This window comes from Syngnathus acus, chromosome 19 (genome assembly GCF_901709675.1).
Source record: "Syngnathus acus chromosome 19, fSynAcu1.2, whole genome shotgun sequence".
NCBI lineage: Eukaryota > Metazoa > Chordata > Actinopteri > Syngnathiformes > Syngnathidae > Syngnathus > Syngnathus acus.
In genome coordinates this window covers 35001-42500 of record NC_051103.1, presented here as the reverse complement: position 1 = coordinate 42500, position 7500 = coordinate 35001, and the positions used below count along the sequence as shown (strand labels likewise).

Below are 7500 nucleotides of genomic sequence, written 5' to 3'. Positions count from 1 at the left end.
TGAAACTATAACACGAGTTTCAAATCTATATTGTGTGGCGTCATCCATAGCATTGTAGTTCACGTCTTTTACCGCTAGAGAGCAGACTATGTACAGTGAATAAAGAGGCTGGCTCCCTGTGAACTCAAAGCAGCAGTCTTTATCCTGTTAGGCTACGGATTTTAGTTATTTATCTGACTCCAAATTATGATCAACACTTAACACATGAATCGTTACGTCCTAATCCACACACTGGTACACCTAACAATTTTGCGAGTTCGTTCTGTCAAAGAGAAGACCAATAAATCAATTAGGCCGAATTTACCAATTGTTTAATCCTGACAAAGCAAACTAATACAGGCGCCTGGGTCCCCCGGGTCCCTCACACTAAGATTCGTGTGTTCTTGTGACCATCAAGAGACAACACATTCTTCCGGGTTGCCCAGTTTTAAAGAAACACAATATGAATATTCAAGCATGCAAAATATTGTGTGGTGATTGGTCGATGGTCGATGGTCGATGGTCGTCTCCTCCTCGTTTGGGTTTTTCCCCTGCTCAGCACAGGTGTCTGGACCACAAAGACGAGTTGTTCATCACCGGCCTTGAGATATCCTCCCTGTCTGGACATCCTGTTCCACAATACTTTGTAGAGAACAAATTCATTGTAGCCTGCACATTCCTTTCCACTTATTAATCACCACACGAGCACACTAGAAATTATATTGATATGATTATATATGTCTAATGCAGCCTTAATCAAATATGTTTGCAAACTGCCGAAAGTACATTTCCCTTTATTCCCTCTCATGACCTCATTTATGAGGTCATCACCAGTTTCTCTAGCAAGCAGCGACCAGCACACTGTCGGTCCTTTCTTCCCCACCGCGGCTCATGTTGAGTCACCAGGGTATATTGGCCCTTCGGTGACAACGGGCCAACGGTTTTCTCGATCAACCGAACAGTGAGTGATCTAACACATGGAATACAGCAACAACCGCATAAAATCATTATTGCAGTAAAAATAGCCACAGCAACAAGCACAGACATGATGAGGCCTTTCCAGCTTCCGAACGTTTTCATCCAATCAGACCAAATATCGGTGCGTACACCTGAATGATCTTTCATCTTTTTATTCAGTGTCCTTAGTCCTTCCAACGCCCGGGTCAGTCGCCCCACTGGTGCCATGTTGTTGGGGATGAAAGTACAACATGCATCACCAAACATTCCGCACACACCATGTTCCTTAGCCAATAGCATGTCCAACGCAATTCTATTTTGGAACGACATCAATGACGTCGTAGCCAATTGTTCATGGACCGCTGCAAATGATTCAGCTGTATAATTACCCAATCGTTGGACATTGTAATGAACGTAATTAATACGGTCAACATTTTTATTGGGGGTGATCCATAGGAAAATGCTTTCGAATCCCGAAAACACTTGATTAACGAGTTTATACTTATCTGGCCTGGCTCAACAATGGGGTAAAACGTCTCTTTTGGCTCGCTTCAGGAGCCCCGCCAGTGGGGACTCCATGTTCCAATTGAGATTCTGTATTTCAATGGGGACAACCACTACAGGCATTATCAAAGACACGAGGGCACAGATACCTGATGCATCCTTCGGCAAGCGATCATATAATTTGTTGTCACCACAACCAGATGTCACTGGTCTTCCTCTGCTCCTTCCATCACTGCTAGTTGAATTCTGGCATGTCCTGTTAAAGCTTAAAAACAAGTGAATTTGGAAAAAAAAAAACTGTATATCACAATTACAAATTGAAACCTACTCACCCATTTCTATTTTACACCTCCCCCTTTTGACACATTCATCCAATGTGTCATTACGTATCAAAAGGAACCTGCAAAGCGTCCCCTCTCATCACCACACCCATTGTAGTCAGGCCCGCGGAACCTCTAGCTCCCATCTGGGCCCCGGGACCGTCATTCCAAGTCCTTAAAACTTGACTGTCCACCACACACTCGGCAATACAAACAAAAATCATCGCACTCCTGTCAGTGAGCTTATAGCCCTGCTGGCAGCGGACATTTGTACACACAAAAACAGACATCAAATATCAAAATAAAAACAGTGATAAAATGAATCCTGGCGCCTGCGGATCATGTCCTGAAAACCATGTCATCAACAAGTTCATCATAAAAACCAAAAGGGCAAGGGTTAACATATTCTTGTAAATTCAACACAAATTTTCCACGAACGCAATCGACAACCTGCAAGAACGAAAACAAGTTACGCAAGCAGTGCGCAATCCGCTCCTTGGCTGGTGGCTGTTGCTGCAAAAAATAAAAATCAAGTCACACAGAAAAACAGAGCAGAGCGTGCTCTTGTCGCAAGCAAGCTCAAACGTCAAACATTTGGTCACTGTCCACCTAGTCCGTCACCCCGTCGGGTGAGCTCAAAGTCGTCACACGTCAAATCGTCCAGAGTCTTGATACTAGTTCTGTCTTGTCTGACCATATTACTGAAATGGGCCTTCTCCATCGCACTGTTTTGTTGTCGATGGTGCCCTTGAGTAATCCTAAACCCATATTTAATCCAAAATTAGTCCTGATCAATCGTGCTTTTTCAAATCTGTAGTATCTTTATATTTTTCAGGTGAGAGGAATGTTATCCTCTGCTGTGATCACATCACCCCAACTTTGAATCATGTTAACCATTCACAATACACAAACACCACACCACAATCACAGACTTGACATTCATACACCATTACAAACAAACTGTCATTCCGCAACACACATAAAAACATACAATATTAAATTGTAAAAAAAAAAAAAATCCACCCTACACAAAATTTTCTCCTCAATTAAAATTTCCCTTTTTTATTTTAAATCCAAAGTTAATATCTAATTGTCTGGTCTCCTGTCCTCTCATTATTTGCCAATATGCATAATGCTGGAACATGATTTAACTCCCCATTTAGTTTGCTCACATCTCACACTTAGACTATTTGACACTTTGTGTTGAGCTGTAACTTCAATATTTCCATCTTCCCATATTTCTTCCACTAAACAATTCCATTTTGCTTTCAGTTTAAATTCATCCCTCCAAATAACTACCTCTGGCAAAAAAACAACAATTTATAAAGCACTCCCTTTTACTGTTACCTTGTTCCTTCATTCATCTCCTCACAAGCATAACTGACCCTCCTAAAAAATAATAATACCAAAAATAATGTTTAAAACAATATACACAGCTTCCTCCTGCCACTTACACCTTGAAGATTATCGTTCTCATTTTTGTTGATGCCAATTCTTAAAATTAAAAAAATGCTTACTCTTGATAATGGAGTCACGCTATATCACAAATTTTGAAAACCTTCTTCCACGTTCCCCCTTTGTACCTATCAAAACCAATTAGAAATATTTTTGCGGTCATGATCATCATTGTTCACTTCATTCCACTTGTAACACATTCCAAATATTCATGCCAAATATTCTAAATATTTACGTTTTTTTTTGAAGAATTTACAAATTTTAAGCCAATATTTCACCATTCATTCTTCATGGCACATTCAATATTTCTCATTTTCTTCCACATAATTCCTCCAATTCACCTTCTTTCACTTTCTAGATTAAAATTTCACATTTTCACTTTCAACATTGCGGTAAAATTTTGCAAAATTTCCTTTTTCCGTTCTAATTTCTAATGAATTTTTTTTTCACTGACTCAATTCAACACGATCCAAATTTAAACATAATCTTGTAGCCTTCCCCGAATTTTTATTCAGCCTCTTCGCCTTCACACGCAATTTCTACAAAAATGACAAATTCTAATTATTATTGTTAATCCTCCGTGACCCTCGTAAAGACAAGACGCACCAGTAATGGATGGATGGATGGATTGTTAATCCTAACCCCAAGTGCCTATCATAAATTGCCATTTAAATCGATTGTCGCAAGCATCATGTCACTGTATTTGTTAATTAAAGGCCTACTGTATCCTTTTTTAATTAAGTAATGCCCTGTATTACTATTTTGCTGACTATCCAAAATTCCAACTTTCTTATGGCCCCTCACCCCTTCAAGCTCAAATATGCATCCTATAAATCAGTCGCAGTTGATGTGTAATTAAATTCTGTCGTTTTGATAAATTTAAATTCTATCGATCAATTTCCACTTTGCAAAGTTTCTGATCACGCTGTCGTATGATTTGTTATTATTAGTGCATCTTCACTGTCCATATCTATGTATTTCGTTTTTTTATCCCCATTTCAGTGTCAATAAGCAGCCTTATTATTCCCTCTTTTATCAAAACTCCTCAGATATGTCCGCCCCAGCACCCAAACACACTTCCATCCCTTTTGTCCCACACTCCACCAACTTTGTAATGCTTCAGCAGTCTTTAGCAATGTGTCCAGTTTGACTTCATGTGACTCATGCAAGTCTTTAGCAGCCTCTCCTCTTAGATTCTCATGATGATGATTCAGGGCTGGATCGTCCGCCACTCTCAAATGCGTCCATCTTGTCTTTGTTCTTTCAGTCCATTTTCTTTTTGATCTGCAACTGTGTTTATTCCACCAACTGTATGGTTCTTGTCCTGTGAAGAGCTGTGCTTGCCCCCTTCAAGCATGATAGTAGTTCCTGTTGTTCTCCCAAAGGTCAAAGGTGTCTCATGACCAGGGACAGTCCTCTGTTGATTTTGAGACAGCCAGTGGAGTAAGAGGACTCAGTTCAGGAATCGTGCCACGCGCTAGGGAAGAACACACTGGGACACAAATTTAACAAAACTATCTTCGTGTTATCAGTCTTCCTGTGTAGTATTTGTTCCTTACACCCCAAATCTTCCGATTAACATTTTGTATCCTATCAGTTGTGCACACTCATCATTTTACTATCAAGCCGCCCTTATCAAATGCTTTTTTTTTTTTTCTTCTGAGCAATCCATCCACCCTACGCATTAACACGGCTAAAATCCTCGTTCCAGTGTTTATCAGCCAATAAAGTTCCGAAATCCTTTGTAATAAACTGTAATGTAATTTAACAATCTACCAACATGGTTGTATATGCGGTGAATGTTATTGTTCAATCTATAGGTCATACAGCGCCTGTGTTCCAACTATGACACTCCTCCTTGATTTACCATCTCATAAGTTATTGTTGTCAGCAGCGCTAAATGATAGTGTTTGAAAGTGAATGTCTTATCGCCCAATTTAAAACACATGCCACATTTGAACTAGTATTTATTCATTTATTTATTTGCCATCCTCATGTTAGCTGGCATATGTCAAAATTAAAATGTAATTTTGCTTTTAATTTTAAATCTTTCAAAACTGCTATATCCTTACTGCACCGAAATAAACTGTTAAATATATCTTTAAAACAACCAAAAACAATCTATGCTCCTGCACAGACTCTTACAAGTGGCACCCAAATGCCAAATTACAAATCAAACCTCCTCCTTCACTCTCACATTTTTTGATAAAACAGTCTACTTATCTTGACACTGTCATCACCTACTAAATTAATGGCCTGCAAATACAATGTTGTTGCTGTGGTCCCTCAAAACATGTGACTAAAATTTAACCCCCATCAATTGAGCAATTATCTCCTCACTATTTACGAGTTAGCCGCCCTCTCTTCTCTCACTCCCTCTTTCTATCTGTCTTGGGCCGAATGTGTAGCGTCCTGCCATAAATCACTGCTGCCACGGCCCAACTCTTTTCCTAAGACCCACAAGTACACCCCTCTCTCGCCTATTTGCAAATGTTAAACATTAGTGCCAGTGATGTTTCAGTTTCAATCATGCACGTTCGCTGTTGGTCATGCACCCTTTGCTCATCAACATTTGATCTCCCCTCATCTTGCCTCAGTTCTCCTCAACATTGACCTCTCCCGGGGGGACCCAGGCCTTTGCGGACTCCTCGGCACAGCGCCCCTGGACGAGGGGGGGGGGGGGGGTCAACGTATCAATGTTGACGTCACAATCTGGCCAAGCCCGCACGTCCTGCTGGCCCCCACCCTCGCCGGTATAGCGCCATTCCACGCCTTGGAGCCCACCGGGCCCCCTCCTTTCTTGAACATTCTCTGATCCATGCCGTCTTCCTCCTCACACGCCCGCACCCACACAGGGTGTGCACATAAACGCACACACACCGAGCGCGCACACAACCGCACGTACACACACACACGCATCCGCACGCACGCACGCCAATACACAGAGTACGCACACAGAGCTCAGATGAACGACAACAGACTGACACAAACTTTTACAGATGTTACGCACATACACAGAACACACAGACAAAGGGATTCGAATCCATCTCTCATGTAACTCACGATTTGCGCTTCCACATCAGCATACATTCCTCTCATTACACACACACTCCCCCCAATTTGGTTGCACATTTTGGATATTTTAGCGGTCTGGTCTCTCACAGGAGGAACTGTTATCACCGGATACTTTTTGAGGAGGCCTCACTTCTCCTCGGGGATCTCAAAAAACACCCCAGCTATTTGAATACGATCGTCACCGCACCCTTGTCCGCCACGACGAAGCACTAGGTCCCTGACCTATTCTTAGTACGCGTAAGTCCCTGACTTTACCGTACACGTTACACACATAAGTTCCACGACGAAGCACTAGGTCCCTGACCTATTCTTAGTACGCGTAAGTCCCTGACTTTACCGTACACGTTACACACGTAAGTTCCAAACTTACTTAACTTCTTGCACACCTTAGTTGATCTGAACGACAGTCTCCTCTTAAATTTCCTCTTTCAATTTGCAGAATTTCGACATATAGTAACAGGTATTCTGCTTACCTTATCATTGATGAGCTCAGGGTTTAGGAGACGTCGTACCAGCTCAACGTTGTGCGCTTATTCCTTATTCCCAAACGGTACGCCGACCGCGCTTATTCCTTATTCCCAAACGGTACGCCGACCGGGAGACAGCTGTCCCAGACTAACTGTCCGATGACTTGGACACAGACCACGAGTTGTCAATAACCCTTCTCTTGACATCACGTACGGGGTCACCAAGAAATTGTTAGGATACGGATTTTAGCTATTGATCTGACTCCAAATTATGATCAACACTTAACACATGAATCGTTACGTCCTAATCCACACACTGGTACACCTAACAATTTTGCGAGTTCGTTCTGTCAAAGAGAAGACCAATAAATCAATTAGGCCGAATTTACCAATTGTTTAATCCTGACAAAGCAAACTAATACAGGCGCCTGGGTCCCCCGGGTCCCTCACACTAAGATTCGTGTGTTCTTGTGACCATCAAGAGACAACACATTCTTCCGGGTTGCCCAGTTTTAAAGAAACACAATATGAATATTCAAGCATGCAAAATATTGTGTGGTGATTGGTCGATGGTCGATGGTCGTCTCCTCCTCGTTTGGGTTTTTCCCCTGCTCAGCACAGGTGTCTGGACCACAAAGACGAGTTGTTCATCACCGGCCTTGAGATATCCTCCCTGTCTGGACATCCTGTTCCACAATACTTTGTAGAGAACAAATTCATTGTAGCCTGCACATTCCTTTCCA

General features: G+C 41.8%; 1 long non-coding RNA gene across 1 annotated transcript; it reads right to left on the bottom strand.

Annotated features, from left to right (window-relative positions):
- Positions 1 to 1475: 1475 nt before the first annotated feature.
- Positions 1476 to 6357, bottom strand: LOC119137924. The gene is made up of 3 exons (XR_005101032.1): positions 6346 to 6357; positions 6203 to 6205; positions 1476 to 1737 (listed from the first exon to the last, which is right to left on the bottom strand). It is a non-coding gene; the product is annotated as an uncharacterized LOC119137924 (long non-coding RNA).
- Positions 6358 to 7500: the final 1143 nt, after the last annotated feature.